This window comes from Mytilus edulis, chromosome 2 (assembly GCF_963676685.1).
Source record: "Mytilus edulis chromosome 2, xbMytEdul2.2, whole genome shotgun sequence".
Taxonomy (NCBI): Eukaryota; Metazoa; Mollusca; class Bivalvia; order Mytilida; family Mytilidae; genus Mytilus; species Mytilus edulis.
The window spans coordinates 80,685,483-80,703,855 of record NC_092345.1 but is presented as its reverse complement, the minus strand read 5'-3'; the positions used below and the strand labels follow the sequence as shown (position 1 = coordinate 80,703,855).

Genomic DNA, 18,373 nt, shown 5'->3' with positions numbered 1-18,373 from the left:
TCCAAACTAAAAGACAAATTGAAAGAGTTGGTATTACTTTGTTTCATAAAAAAGAATGGCCAACGTAGATACAAGTATCTTGTCTTAGGGAGGGATAAATCCTACTTTGTAAAGAATCACTCTGATTCAAACAAAAAATTCTCTGAAACTGATATTATCAAGATGCTTGATTTCTTGATTGACAACATATTTGTTACGTTCGGAGGACGTGTTTTTCAACAGACTGTCGGCATTCCAATGGGAACAAACTGTGCCCCTCTACTCGCCGACTTGTTTCTTTATTATTATGAGGCTGACTTCATGCAGGAACTTCTTAGGAAGAAAGATAAGAAGTTAGCAATATCCTTTAACTCTACTTTCCGCTATATAGATGATGTTCTTTCACTAAACAATTCAAAATTTGGTGACTATGTGGAACGCATCTATCCAATCGAACTAGAGATAAAGGATACTACAGATACAGTTAAGTCGGCTTCATATCTTGACTTACATCTAGAAATTGACAATGAGGGTCGGTTGAAAACAAAACTTTACGACAAAAGAGATGATTTCAGCTTTCCAATTGTGAACTTTCCATTTCTAAGTAGCAACATTCCAGCAGCACCTGCATACGGGGTATATATCTCCCAATTGATACGATATTCCCGTGCTTGCATTTCCTATCATGATTTTCTTGATAGAGGTTTGCTGCTAACAAGGAAGCTATTAAACCAAGAGTTCCAAATGGTGAAGTTGAAATCATCCCTTCGTAAATTTTACGGACGCCATCACGAGTTGGTTGACCGTTATGGAATAACCGTTTCACAAATGATATCGGATATATTCCTTACGTCGTAACTACAATCCCCTTCCCTTTCATGAATATGACCTACCGAATTAGACAATTTACCGGATTTGTAATCACATAAGCAACACGACGGGTGCCACATGTGGAGCAGGATCTGCTTACCCTTCCGGAGCACCTGAGATCACCCCTAGTTTTTGGTGGGGTTCGTGTTGTTTATTCTTTAGTTTTCTATGTTGTGTCGTGTGTACTATTGTTTTTCTGTTTGTCTTTTTCATTTTTAGCCATGGCGTTGTCAGTTTGTTTTGGATTTATGAGTTTGACTGTCCCTTTGGTATCTTTCGTCCCTCTTTTAGGACTGGCAGTTATTTGTAGTTTTTATCAACAGCTTGCACTTTTTCTAAATTATATTTGCTTCTTTTAAGAATGACCAAAACTGTTTTTTTACCATTGTGGTTTGATTAAGGTAGTGTATATCAAACAGCTGTTGGAAATATTTTGGACAACCCTCTTATTTACAATATCATTTGATCAACACCTAGTGGTCTTTGGTGGTATCTCGCATAACATTAATAAGGTCTTTTTTAAAAGTCAACTTGAAATTATTGGTCCCATATTTATGTGCTATAGCAAATGTATGGGCTGCTGATCTGCATATATGATAGCAATATATTCTTATGTTTTGAATGACCCCTTACTTCTTCACTCCACTTTATAAGATAGAAATAAATGTTATTCCATATTTTATTGTTTTTTTTAAAGGTATCATAATTTAGACATAAAGACAAAACTGAGCACAGTGAAAAAAGTCTACTCTGTCCTGTAAAGTTTGAGATGTTTTTGTTGTTCAATCTTTGTCACTTGTATGGAAACACTAAATCTTGATAACCTACAACAGAAATATTATCACTTTTATTTCAATTCAATTGTTGCAGTTATCATGCATGTAATAGAGAAAATGATAAATTAGACCAGATCTCCACATTAATAATATCAAAACTAGAGGCTTCAATGAGCCTGTGTCACTCACATGATACTTTTATTTACAATTGATGCATGATACAGAAATTGTCCATACCAACCGTCAGTGTTTATAATTACCATACAATACAGTACTTCTATACACTGTCTGTATACAGTATTTGTCGGATTTTGTCCATACCTATCGTCGATGTTTGACATAAAATACAATACTCCTATATACCGTATATCAACAGTATTTGTCTATACCTACCGTCGGTGGTTAACATACAATACAGTCCTCCTATATACCGTCTATCAACAGTATTTGTCTATACCTACCGTCAGTGGTTAACATACGATATAGTACTCCTTTGCACCATCCATCAACAGTATTTGTCTATACCTACCGTCGGTGGTTAACATGCAATAAAGTGCTCATATATACCGTCTATCAACAGTATTTGTCTATACCTACCGTCAGTGGTTAACATACAATATAGTGCTCCTATATACCGTCTATCAACAGTATTTGTCTATACCTACTGTCGGTAGTTAACATACAATATAGTGCTCCTATATACCGTTTATCAACAGTATTTGTCTATACCTACCGTCAGTGGTTAACATACAATAAAGTGCTCCTATATACCGTCTATCAACAGTATATGTCTATACCTACCGTCGGTGGTTAACATACAATATAGTGCTCCCATCAACCGTCTATCAACAGTATTTGTCTATACCTACTGTCGATAGTTAACATACAATATAGTGCTTCTATATACCGTCTATCAACAGTATTTGTCTATACCTACCGTCGGTGGTTAACATACAATATAGTGCTCCTATATACCGTCTATCAACAGTATTTGTCTATACCTACCGTCGGTGGTTAACATACAATATAGTGCTCCCATTAACCGTCTATCAACAGTATTTGTCTATACCTACTGTCGGAAGTTAACATACAATATAGTGCTCCTATATACCATCTATCAACAGTATATGTCTATACCTACCGTCCAGGGATGGGGTAATTGAAAATGTAATGGTAATTAAGTGTAGTGCATTACAGTTTTCCATGTAATTGAATGTAATGTGTAATTGAGCATTTTTTTAATTACATGTAATGGTAATTTAATTAATTACATTGAAAAAAGCATGTAATGCTCAATTACTTTTGAATTACATTTCAATTACATGTACTTTTATTGTGTTAAAGATAAGGATTTGTGTTTAATAACATAAATGGTTAAATTATATTTATTTTAAAAAAACTGATATCACACACTTCTTTAATATATGAAGTCTGTAATTTATTCTGAAGTTTTTATATTATTTATTTGATCTACAGAATTTTTTTCTGAATAGTCTTATAATTAAAAGAAATATGTGAGAATATTTTTATATATATGTGTTGTTCAGTTTTTTAGAAAGATCTTTGTTAACTAAATAGATAGATAAGTTATTAATCACCTTGTTAAACAAAACCAAAAAAAATGTGTCACAGTGAATTTTTTTTCTTATTCAGGTAATTAGAATTTAAAATCACTGCACATAATCATTTTATCAAATTAGTATACACAAAAGGATTATAGAAATAAAAATTAATAGCTGTAAAAACAAACAGCAATTAACCAGATTAAAATGTCAAGGGACAATGCCACTTTACTTGTATTTTTATCTAATTAGTGAAATACATGTATTGCCAATATTATGACAAGCACACTATTTAATATTTTAAAAGTAAAAAAAAAAACATTTAATTTCTTTATTTATATTATGTTTTATTTAAATGATTTCATTTCTGAGATGTCAAAATACCCCTTTATGTGGTATTGGCAAGTAATTATGAACAAATTCCCTCTCCTATCAACACATCTTCCAATCATGGAACTTCCATGTTCTGATCAAGCAATATCTGCCACATAAGCTCCTGTAGAAAAACTTTAGAATTGCTGTCAAAGTGTTCAAACCAGAGATATGCAGACTAAATGACAAAACATTAAAATTACTAATGATTATCAAATGCAACGCTTAAACTATGATTATCGGTACGTCATGCATATTTTACACATGGTTTTTATGTACATGTATAATATTGTTAAAAAAATATTATGATAAAATGTAATGTGTAATTTAATTAATTACTTTAGTAAAGTAATTGTAATTTAATTAATTACATTTCAAAAACTGTGTAATGTGTAATTAGTGTAATTGATCAATTTTGCAATGTAATGTGTAATTTAATTAATTACATTCCAATGTAATTGACCCCAAGTCTGCTACCGTCGGTGGTTAACATACAATATAGTGCTTCCATATACCGTCTATCAACAGTATTTGTCTATACCTACCGTCGGTAGTTAACATACAATATAGTGCTCCTATATACCGTGTATCAACAGTATGTGTCTATACCTACTGTCGGTGGTTAACATACAATATAGTGCTCCTATATACTGTCTATCAACAGTATTTGTCTATACCTACCGTCTGTAGTTAACATACAATATAGTGCTCCTATATACCATCTATCAACAGTGTTTGTCTATACCTACCGTCAGTGGTTAACATACAATATAGTGCTCCTATATACCGTCTATCAACAGTATTTGTCTATACCTACTGTCGGTGGTTAACATACAATATAGTGCTCCTATATACCGTTTATCAACAGTATTTGTCTATACCTACCGTCGCTGGTTAACATACAATATAGTGCTCTTTGATACCGTCTATCAACAGTATCTGTCTATACCTACTGTCGGTAGTTGCTCCTATATACCGTCTATCACCAGTATTTGTCTATACCTACCGTCGGTGGTAAACATAAGATATAGTGCTCCTACATACCGTCTATCAACAGTATTAGTCTATACCTACCGTCAGTGGTTAACATACAATAAAGTACTCCTATATACCGTCTATCACCAGTATTTGTCTATACATACCGTCGGTGGTTAACATACAATATAGTGCTCCCATATACCGTATATCAACAGTATTTGTCTATACCTACTGTCGGTAGTTAACATACAATATAGTGCTCCTATATACCGTCTATCAACAGTTTGTCTATACCTACTGTCGGTAGTTAACATACAATATAGTGCTCCTATATACCGTCTATCAACAGTATTTGGCTATACCTACCGTCAGTGGTTAACATACAATATAGTGCTCCTATATACCATCTATCAACAGTATATGTCTATACCTACCGTCGGTGGTTAACATACAATATAATGCTCCTATATACCGTCTATCAACAGTATTTGTCTATACCTACTGTCGGTAGTTAACATACAATATAGTGCTTCTAAGTTAACATACAATATAGTGCTTCTATATACCGTCTATCAACAGTATTTGTCTTAACCTACCGTCGGTGGTTAACATACAATATAGTGCTCCTATATACCGTCTATCAACAGTATTTGTCTATTCCTACCGTCGGTTGTTAACATACAACATAGGGCTCCCATATACCGTCTATCAACAGTATTTGTCTATACCTACTGTCGGTAGTTAACATACAATATAGTGCTCCTAAATACCGTCTATCAACAGTATTTGTCTATACCTACCGTCGGTAGTTAACATACAATATAGTGCTCCTAAATACCGTCTATCAACAGTATTTGTCTATACCTACCGTCGGTAGTTAACATACAATATAGTGCTCCTATATAACGTCTATCAACAGTATTTGTCTATACCTTCCGTCGCTGGTTAACATACAATATAGTGCTCTTTGATACCGTCTATCAACAGTATCTGTCTATACCTACTGTCGGTAGTTGCTCCTATATACCGTGTATCAACAGTATGTGTCTATACCTACTGTCGGTGGTTAACATACAATATAGTGCTCCTATATACTGTCTATCAACAGTATTTGTCTATACCTACCGTCTGTAGTTAACATACAATATAGTGCTCCTATATACCATCTATCAACAGTGTTTGTCTATACCTACCGTCAGTGGTTAACATACAATATAGTGCTCCTATATACCGTCTATCAACAGTATTTGTCTATACCTACTGTCGGTGGTTAACATACAATATAGTGCTCCTATATACCGTTTATCAACAGTATTTGTCTATACCTACCGTCGCTGGTTAACATACAATATAGTGCTCTTTGATACCGTCTATCAACAGTATCTGTCTATACCTACTGTCGGTAGTTGCTCCTATATACCGTCTATCACCAGTATTTGTCTATACATACCGTCGGTGGTTAACATACAATATAGTGCTCCCATATACCGTATATCAACAGTATTTGTCTATACCTACCGTCGGTGGTAAACATAAGATATAGTGCTCCTACATAACGTCTATCAACAGTATTAGTCTATACCTACCGTCAGTGGTTAACATACAATAAAGTACTCCTATATACCGTCTATCACCAGTATTTGTCTATACATACCGTCGGTGGTTAACATACAATATAGTGCTCCCATATACCGTATATCAACAGTATTTGTCTATACCTACTGTCGGTAGTTAACATACAATATAGTGCTCCTATATACCGTCTATCAACAGTTTGTCTATACCTACTGTCGGTAGTTAACATACAATATAGTGCTCCTATATACCGTCTATCAACAGTATTTGGCTATACCTACCGTCAGTGGTTAACATACAATATAGTGCTCCTATATACCATCTATCAACAGTATATGTCTATACCTACCGTCGGTGGTTAACATACAATATAATGCTCCTATATACCGTCTATCAACAGTATTTGTCTATACCTACTGTCGGTAGTTAACATACAATATAGTGCTTCTAAGTTAACATACAATATAGTGCTTCTATATACCGTCTATCAACAGTATTTGTCTTAACCTACCGTCGGTGGTTAACATACAATATAGTGCTCCTATATACCGTCTATCAACAGTATTTGTCTATTCCTACCGTCGGTTGTTAACATACAACATAGGGCTCCCATATACCGTCTATCAACAGTATTTGTCTATACCTACTGTCGGTAGTTAACATACAATATAGTGCTCCTAAATACCGTCTATCAACAGTATTTGTCTATACCTACCGTCGGTAGTTAACATACAATATAGTGCTCCTAAATACCGTCTATCAACAGTATTTGTCTATACCTACCGTCGGTAGTTAACATACAATATAGTGCTCCTATATAACGTCTATCAACAGTATTTGTCTATACCTTCCGTCGCTGGTTAACATACAATATAGTGCTCTTTGATACCGTCTATCAACAGTATCTGTCTATACCTACTGTTGGTAGTTGCTCCTATATACCGTCTATCACCAGTATTTGTCTATACCTACCGTCGGTGGTTAACATACAATATAATGCTCCTATATACCGTCTATCAACAGTATTTGTCTATACCTACTGTTGGTAGTTAACATACAATATAGTGCTTCTAAGTTAACAACAATATAGTGCTCCCATAAACCGTCAATCAACAGTATTTGTCTATACCTACTGTCGGTAGTTAATATACAATATAGTGCTTCTATATACCGTCTATCAACAGTATTTCTATACCTACCGTCGGTGGTTAACATACAATATAGTGCTCCTATATACCATCTATCAACAGTGTTTGTCTATACCTACCGTCGGTGGTTAACATACAATATAATGCTCCTATATACCGTCTATCAACAGTATTTGTCTATACCTACTGTTGGTAGTTAACATACAATATAGTGCTTCTAAGTTAACATACAATATAGCGCTCCCATAAACCGTCAATCAACAGTATTTGTCTATACCTACTGTCGGTAGTTAACATACAATATAGTGCTTCTATATACCGTCTATCACCAGTATTTCTATACCTACCGTCGGTGGTTAACATACAATATAGTGCTCCTATATACCGTCTATCAACAGTATTTGTCTTTACCTACCGTCGGTGGTTAACATACAATATAGTGCTCCTATATACCGTCTATCAACAGTATTTGTCTATTCCTACCGTCGGTGGTTAACATACAATATAGTGCTCCCATATACCGTCTATCAACAGTATTTGTCTATACCTAGTGTCGGTAGTTAACATACAATATATTGCTCCTATATACCGTCTATCAACAGTATTTGTCTATACCTACTGTCGGTAGTTAACATACAATATAGTGCTCCTATATACCGTCTATCAACAGTATTTCTATACCTACCGTCGGTGGTTAACATACAATATAGTGCTCCTATATACCGTCTATCAACAGTATTTGTCTATACCTACCGTCGGTGGTTAACATACAATATAGTGTTCCCATATACCGTCTATCAACAGTATTTGTCTATATCTAGTGTCGGTAGTTAACATACAATATAGTGCTCCTATATACCGTCTATCAACAGTATTTGTCTATACCTACCGTCGGTAGTTAACATACAATATAGTGCTCCTATATACCGTCTATCACCAGTATTTGTATATACCTCCGTCGGTGGTTAACATACAATATAGTGCTCCTATATACCGTCTATCAACAGAATTTGTCTATACCTACCGTCGGTGGTTAACATACAATATAGTGCTCCCATAAACCGTCTATCAACAGTATTTGTCTACACCTACCGTCGGTGGTTAACATACAATATAGTGCTCCCATATACCGTCTATCAACAGTATTTGTCTATTCCTAGTGTCGGTGGTTAACATACAATATAGTGCTCCTATATACCGTCTATCAACAGTATTTGTCTATACCTACCGTCGGTAGTTAACATACAATATAGTGCTCCTATATACCGTCTATCAACAGTATTTGTCTATACCTACCGTCGGTGGTTAACATACAATTTAGTGCTCCTATATACCGTCTATCACTAGTATTTGTCTATACCTACCGTCGGTGGTTAACATGGAATATAGTGCTCCTATATACCGTCTATCAACAGTATTTGTTGATACCTACCGTCAGTGGTTAACATACAATATAGTGCTCCTATATACCGTCTATCAACAGTATTTGTCTATACCTACCGTCGGTAGTTAACATACAATATAGTGCTCCTTTATACCGTCTATCAACAGTATTTGTCTATACCTACCGTCGGTGGTTAACATACAATATAGTGCGCCTATATACCGTCTATCAACAGTATTTGTCTATACCTACCGTCGGTGGTTAACATACAATATAGTGCTCCTATATACCGTCTATCAACAGTATTTGGCTATACCTACCGTCAGTGGTTAACATACAATATAGTGCTCCTATATACCATCTATCAACAGTATATGTCTATACCTACCGTCGGTGGTTAATATACAATATAATGCTCCTATATACCGTCTATCAACAGTATTTGTCTATACCTACTGTCGGTAGTTAACATACAATATAGTGCTTCTATATACCGTCTATCAACAGTATTTGTCTAAACCTACCGTCGGTGGTTAACATACAATATAGTGCTCCTATATACCGTCTATCAACAGTATTTGTCTATACCTACCGTCGGTGGTTAACATACAATATAGTGCTCCCATATACCGTCTATCAACAGTATTTGTCTATATCTAGTGTCGGTAGTTAACATACAATATAGTCCTCCTATATACCGTCTATCAACAGTATTTGTCTATACCTACCGTCGGTAGTTAACATACAATATAGTGCTCCTATATACCGTCTATCACCAGTATTTGTCTATACCTACCGTCGGTGGTTAACATACAATATAGTGCTCCTATATACCGTCTATCAACAGAATTTGTCTACACCTACCGTCGTTGGTTAACATACAATATAGTGCTCCCATATACCGTCTATCAACAGTATTTGTCTATATCTAGTGTCGGTAGTTAACATACAATATAGTCCTCCTATATACCGTCTATCAACAGTATTTGTCTATTCCTAGCGTCGGTGGTTAACATACAATATAGTGCTCCCATATACCGTCTATCAACAGTATTTGTCTATACCTAGTGTCGGTAGTTAACATACAATATATTGCTCCTATATACCGTCTATCAACAGTATTTGTCTATACCTAGTGTCGGTAGTTAACATACAATATAGTGCTCCTATATACCGTCTATCAACAGTATTTCTATACCTACCGTCGGTGGTTAACATACAATATAGTGCTCCTATATACCGTCTATCAACAGTATTTGTCTATACCTACCGTCGGTGGTTAACATACAATATAGTGTTCCCATATACCGTCTATCAACAGTATTTGTCTATATCTAGTGTCGGTAGTTAACATACAATATAGTGCTCCTATATACCGTCTATCAACAGTATTTCTATACCTACCGTCGGTGGTTAACATACAATATAGTGCTCCTATATACCGTCTATCAACAGTATTTGTCTTTACCTACCGTCGGTGGTTAACATACAATATAGTGCTCCTATATACCGTCTATCAACAGTATTTGTCTATTCCTACCGTCGGTGGTTAACATACAATATAGTGCTCCCATATACCGTCTATCAACAGTATTTGTCTATACCTAGTGTCGGTAGTTAACATACAATATATTGCTCCTATATACCGTCTATCAACAGTATTTGTCTATACCTACTGTCGGTAGTTAACATACAATATAGTGCTCCTATATACCGTCTATCAACAGTATTTCTATACCTACCGTCGGTGGTTAACATACAATATAGTGCTCCTATATACCGTCTATCAACAGTATTTGTCTATACCTACCGTCGGTAGTTAACATACAATATAGTGTTCCCATATACCGTCTATCAACAGTATTTGTCTATATCTAGTGTCGGTAGTTAACATACAATATAGTGCTCCTATATACCGTCTATCAACAGTATTTGTCTATACCTACCGTCGGTAGTTAACATACAATATAGTGCTCCTATATACCGTCTATCACCAGTATTTGTATATACCTACCGTCGGTGGTTAACATACAATATAGTGCTCCTATATACCGTCTATCAACAGAATTTGTCTATACCTACCGTCGGTGGTTAACATACAATATAGTGCTCCCATAAACCGTCTATCAACAGTATTTGTCTACACCTACCGTCGGTGGTTAACATACAATATAGTGCTCCCATATACCGTCTATCAACAGTATTTGTCTATACCTAGTGTCGGTGGTTAACATACAATATAGTGCTCCTATATACCGTCTATCAACAGTATTTGTCTATACCTACCGTCGGTAGTTAACATACAATATAGTGCTCCTATATACCGTCTATCAACAGTATTTGTCTATACCTACCGTCGGTGGTTAACATACAATTTAGTGCTCCTATATACCGTCTATCACCAGTATTTGTCTATACCTACCGTCGGTGGTTAACATGGAATATAGTGCTCCTATATACCGTCTATCAACAGTATTTGTTGATACCTACCGTCAGTGGTTAACATACAATATAGTGCTCCTATATACCGTCTATCAACAGTATTTGTCTATACCTACCGTCGGTAGTTAACATACAATATAGTGCTCCTTTATACCGTCTATCAACAGTATTTGTCTATACCTACCGTCGGTGGTTAACATACAATATAGTGCGCCTATATACCGTCTATCAACAGTATTTGTCTATACCTACCGTCGGTGGTTAACATACAATATAGTGCTCCTATATACCGTCTATCAACAGTATTTGGCTATACCTACCGTCAGTGGTTAACATACAATATAGTGCTCCTATATACCATCTATCAACAGTATATGTCTATACCTACCGTCGGTGGTTAATATACAATATAATGCTCCTATATACCGTCTATCAACAGTATTTGTCTATACCTACTGTCGGTAATTAACATACAATATAGTGCTTCTATATACCGTCTATCAACAGTATTTGTCTAAACCTACCGTCGGTGGTTAACATACAATATAGTGCTCCTATATACCGTCTATCAACAGTATTTGTCTATTCCTACCGTCGGTTGTTAACATACAACATAGTGCTCCCATATACCGTCTATCAACAGTATTTGTCTATACCTACTGTCGGTAGTTAACATACAATATAGTGCTCCTAAATACCGTCTATCAACAGTATTTGTCTATACCTACCGTCGGTAGTTAACATACAATATAGTGCTCCTATATACCATCTATCACCAGTATTTGTCTATACCTACCGTCGGTGATTAACATACGATATAGTGCTATTATATATACCGTCTATCAAGAGTTTAATCTATACCTACTGTTGGTAGTTAACATATAATATAGTGCTCCTATATACCGTCTATCAACATTATTTGTCTATACCTACTGTCGGTAGTTAACATGCAATATAATGCTCCTATATACCGTCTATTATCAGTATTTTTCTAAACCTACTGTCGGTAGTTAACATACAATATAGTGCTCCTATATACCATCTATCACCAGTATTTGTCTATACCTACCGTCGGTGATTAACATACGATATAGTGCTATTATATATACCGTCTATCAAGAGTTTAATCTATACCTACTGTTGGTAGTTAACATATAATATAGTGCTCCCATATACCGTCTATCAACAGTATTTGTCTATACCTACTGTCGGTAGTTAACATACAATATAGTGCTCCTAAATACCGTCTATCAACAGTATTTGTCTATACCTTCCGTCAGTGATTAACTTATACTATTGTGCTCCTATATACCGTCTATCAACAGTATTTGTCTATACCTACTGTCGGTAGTTAACATACAATATAGTGCTCCTATATACCGTCTATCAACAGTATTTGTCTATACCTACCGTCGGTGGTTAACATACAATATAGTGCTCCTATATTAAGTCTATCAACAGTATTTGTCTATACCTACCGTCGGTGGTTAACATACAATATAGTGCTCCCATATACCGTCTATCAACAGTATTTGTCTATATCTAGTGTCGGTAGTTAACATACAATATAGTCCTCCTATATACCGTCTATCAACAGTATTTGTCTATACCTAGTGTCGGTGGTTAACATACAATATAGTGCTCCTATATACCGTCTATCAACAGTATTTGTCTATACCTACCGTCGGTAGTTAACATACAATATAGTGCTCCTATATACCGTCTATCAACAGTATTTGTCTATACCTACCGTCGGTGGTTAACATACAATTTAGTGCTCCTATATACCGTCTATCACCAGTATTTGTCTATACCTACCGTCGGTGGTTAACATGGAATATAGTGCTCCTATATACCGTCTATCAACAGTATTTGTTGATACCTACCGTCAGTGGTTAACATACAATATAGTGCTCCTATATACCGTCTATCAACAGTATTTGTCTATACCTACCGTCGGTAGTTAACATACAATATAGTGCTCCTATATACCATCTATCAACAGTATATGTCTATACCTACCGTCGGTGGTTAATATACAATATAATGCTCCTATATACCGTCTATCAACAGTATTTGTCTATACCTACTGTCGGTAATTAACATACAATATAGTGCTTCTATATACCGTCTATCAACAGTATTTGTCTAAACCTACCGTCGGTGGTTAACATACAATATAGTGCTCCTATATACCGTCTATCAACAGTATTTGTCTATTCCTACCGTCGGTTGTTAACATACAACATAGTGCTCCCATATACCGTCTATCAACAGTATTTGTCTATACCTACTGTCGGTAGTTAACATACAATATAGTGCTCCTAAATACCGTCTATCAACAGTATTTGTCTATACCTACCGTCGGTAGTTAACATACAATATAGTGCTCCTATATACCATCTATCACCAGTATTTGTCTATACCTACCGTCGGTGATTAACATACGATATAGTGCTATTATATATACCGTCTATCAAGAGTTTAATCTATACCTACTGTTGGTAGTTAACATATAATATAGTGCTCCTATATACCGTCTATCAACATTATTTGTCTATACCTACTGTCGGTAGTTAACATGCAATATAATGCTCCTATATACCGTCTATTATCAGTATTTTTCTAAACCTACTGTCGGTAGTTAACATACAATATAGTGCTCCTATATACCATCTATCACCAGTATTTGTCTATACCTACCGTCGGTGATTAACATACGATATAGTGCTATTATATATACCGTCTATCAAGAGTTTAATCTATACCTACTGTTGGTAGTTAACATATAATATAGTGCTCCCATATACCGTCTATCAACAGTATTTGTCTATACCTACTGTCGGTAGTTAACATACAATATAGTGCTCCTAAATACCGTCTATCAACAGTATTTGTCTATACCTTCCGTCAGTGATTAACTTATAATATTGTGCTCCTATATACCGTCTATCAACAGTATTTGTCTATACCTACTGTCGGTAGTTAACATACAATATAGTGCTCCTATATACCGTCTATCAACAGTATTTGTCTATACCTACCGTCGGTGGTTAACATACAATATAGTGCTCCTATATTAAGTCTATCAACAGTATTTGTCTATACCTACCGTCGGTGGTTAACATACAATATAGTGCTCCCATATACCGTCTATCAACAGTATTTGTCTATATCTAGTGTCGGTAGTTAACATACAATATAGTCCTCCTATATACCGTCTATCAACAGTATTTGTCTATACCTACCGTCGGTAGTTAACATACAATATAGTGCTCCTATATACCGTCTATCACCAGTATTTGTCTATACCTACCGTCGGTGGTTAACATACAATATAGTGCTCCTATATACCGTCTATCAACAGAATTTGTCTATACCTACCGTCGGTGGTTAACATACAATATAGTGCTCCCATAAACCGTCTATCAACAGTATTTGTCTATACCTACCGTCGGTGGTTAACATACAATATAGTGCTCCCACATACCGTCTATCAACAGTATTTGTCTATACCTAGTGTCGGTGGTTAACATACAATATAGTGCTCCTATATATAGTCTATCAACAGTATTTGTCTATACCTACCGTCGGTAGTTAACATACAATATAGTGCTCCTATATACCGTCTATCAACAGTATTTGTCTATACCTACCGTCGGTGGTTAACATACAATATAGTGCTCCCATATACCGTCTATCAACAGTATTTGTCTATACCTAGTGTCGGTGGTTAACATACAATATAGTGCTCCTATATACCGTCTATCAACAGAATTTGTCTATACCTACCGTCGGTGGTTAACATACAATATAGTGCTCCCATAAACCGTCTATCAACAGTATTTGTCTATACCTACCGTCGGTGGTTAACATACAATATAGTGCTCCCATATACCGTCTATCAACAGTATTTGTCTATACCTAGTGTCGGTGGTTAACATACAATATAGTGCTCCTATATACCGTCTATCAACAGTATTTGTCTATACCTACCGTCGGTAGTTAACATACAATATAGTGCTCCTATATACCGTCTATCAACAGTATTTGTCTATACCTACCGTCGGTGGTTAACATACAATTGAGTGCTCCTATATACCGTCTATCACCAGTATTTGTCTATACCTACCGTCGGTGGTTAACATGGAATATAGTGCTCCTATATACCGTCTATCAACAGTATTTGTTGATACCTACTGGGGGGTTAACATAGAATATAGTGCTCCTATATACCAAGAGGGATAACGGATCTGCATCTAGAATTTATCATGCTGCCCTTTTTTTGGATTTTTAAAATTCTTGTTATCCCTAAATTTTTACATTCATCCCAAATAATACAACAGTAGTCAATTAGAGGCAGAACACCCATTGTATTATGTTTTCTTGCAGTTATATAAAAAAAAATGTATTTAAGAAAGATGATATATTCTGGATGATATATTAGCACAACCTTGGTCAATTTGATTTCTCCAGTTACTTAGTGGGCTGTCAATTTTGAAACTAATATTTTTTCACATGAAGAATTTTGTAATACTTTAATTTATTATCAAGTTTGGTTGAAAAGTCTGAATAGTTTCTGCTTAGTTCCAGTTATCAAACATTTTGTTTCATTTGCATCTATGAACATGTTATTCATTTTACACCACTCTTCAACCCTGTATAAATCTTCTTGAACATCATCATTTATATTTTCTAGATGTTTCCCCCTGATTTATGAATAGTGGTGTCATCAGCATATACAACGATATAGGTCTGTTTCACAATTTTTAATGCATAAGGGAAGGTCATTTATAAATAGCACAAACAATAGAGGACAAGGTATAGAACATTGGGGAACACCAAATTTTACATGTTGTTGTTCAGAGTTAACATTACAAATGTATACCTTTTGTTATTCAGGTACGACTTAAAAAACTAACAGTAGTCTTACTAAATCCATACATGTCTAGCTTTAAACAAAGAAAGTCATATTCTATCAAATCAAAAGCTTTTTTTTAAATCTTAATAAAATTGCTAGGTTTAAATTACCATCTTTCATTTCTTGCAACCATGTGTCAATGATATTAAATAAATGTCAAGCTCAATCCAGTATATATTCCAAGTTATGGACGAATGATAATGCTATTAAAAATACCAAATCATAACCAGTGCTTTTCTCTTTTTCTATTTACAGTATATGACTAGGTAATAATGATTACTTTTTTCAACTATTTTCATACTTTTTTGTTTCCTCTGCTTTTGTATCAAGGGCATAATTGTTTATGGCAAACTAAGCATCTGCATAATCAAACTATTCCTAACTATACTCTACCTCAAATTCTGGAAACTGCAAAATTTTTGTCATAGCAGTCTTATGGTAGCTGAACTATTTCTATTTTTTGTAAATCTGGATTAATAAGTCTTTTGTCACATTCTGGGGCTATAGAAAAAAAACATTACAGAATTATCAAAATTATGTGTGTATAATGTTTGTGTACAGTCATTCAACTAAAAAAGGACAAAAATTATTTTTTTGTGTATAAATAAATAATTGTGATTTTAATGTCTTAATATTATAAAAAAAACTTCAAAAGATTAAATTTAAATTATAATCTAAACATGAAAGAGCACATATAAATCAACCTTTTACTCAGATTTATATCTAAAACCAGTTATAACTAGCTATAATATCTTTGACTTCACAAATATCATCATCTAATTTTACAAATCAGTATTTATTTGGTGGCACTTCCTGCACACTAAGTATGTTATGCCTTAGGTTTAATTTTGATGCAATCACATTTCAGAAGGTACATGTCTTGAACTGTTTTAATGAATAAATTACAGTTTTAAACTCAGTTTAGGCTGACCTGAGGTCAATAGTCTTAAACAATGTCATCAAACTATCAGTTTTACTGTAATATATTGATATTGTGACATTTATGGGAAAGAGCATATGAGTTAGTCATATTGGTCAATACAATGGAAAGTTTATAGCTGAGACTACTATAACACTATGTGTTATACTAGTAGTCTCAGTTTATAACTATGTTAATGTCAATTATATACATGACATAATAATTAAATCATTTAAAAAACTATTCCAAAGATTTCTCTCAAATCATGTTTACATTTTTTTAGAGAAGAGTCTGTCTGAAATATATTCAGGGGTAGTCCAAATAATTATGACTTCTTAAAAAGCTATATTATGGGGAAAAAGGGGGGGTCTATTATGGTTTTTTTTTCATACAGGAGGAAGACGTCAAAGCACAAAAAACCCCAACAAAACAAAATAAAATAATAGCCTGTCAAGACGTCCTTATATCATAAAAAATTGGTCTAATTTTGGGATAATACATTTAACTTCCTTTGATGTCGGGGAGGGGATAAGTTTTGACGATTAATTATTCTTGAAACTAACAATAATTATTTCTTATTGTTACTTTGTTAAGCGAGCGAGATGTGTGGTTCTCGAGTTATTTAAAAAAAAAAAGGGGGTGGGGTGTTACTATATCAAATTTACCCAGTTTGGAGACAATAAATATTTAAAATCTAACCATAAACTCCAATGCTCCTGCTTTTTTTAGCAGAACAAACACGATGGCATTCTCGTCTCTGTTGTAATCAATAGTTAACTCATTTCTTCTTCCAGGTTAGTTCTTAATCAATTATGATTATCAGCTGTCTATCTATTTACCATGTTTATGTAAACTGGTCCGTAATTCCATCGTAGTATCGATAACTGAACACAACAAGGATCCAGTTTAGTAAAACGTATGTAATATAAAAGGTTCCTGAGTCAGTAACCGTAACTATCACCGTGCTTTGTGCGCATGCGCAAGAAACACCAACAACAAGCATAAAACAGGGTATACAGTTCCGTAATTTCGTATATTTTTCTTATCTTCATACTAAAGAGCTCCAAAAGTAGGCGTGCTTAGGTGCACTGGGCGGGTCTAAAAACCGACTCTCGGTGGTTAACGTCTCTCGATGGTTAACTTTAAGTGCCTACCTCTAAAAGAGGCTAGTTACGGCTCTGATATATATACGAAAAGTAAGCCTAAATTTGCTCAATATCAAAGTAAAAGCAAAAGTTTATGTTCTTGATAAAATTGTGCTGCTATGTTTTTCTTTTGTAAATAAATGATTAAATGCTATTTATTGTATTCAGTTGTAAATGCGATATTTTTTCAATGCAGTGTAAGAAGTACGTTTCATAGTACATTTTTTACTAGTATATGAAGAAGCAGTCGTTGTCCATTGCCTTCTATCATCTCCTAGGAGTTTATTTTACCTTTTTTGTTA

The 18,373-nt window shown here is 34.7% G+C and overlaps 1 long non-coding RNA gene across 1 annotated transcript; it reads right to left on the bottom strand.

Annotated features, from left to right (window-relative positions):
* Positions 1–1,510: 1,510 nt before the first annotated feature.
* On the bottom strand, positions 1,511–17,717 carry LOC139513091 (uncharacterized). The gene is made up of 3 exons (XR_011662386.1): positions 17,626–17,717; positions 16,401–16,508; positions 1,511–1,673 (listed from the first exon to the last, which is right to left on the bottom strand). It is a non-coding gene; the product is annotated as an uncharacterized lncRNA (long non-coding RNA).
* Between the last annotated feature and the right edge of the window lie 656 nt (positions 17,718–18,373).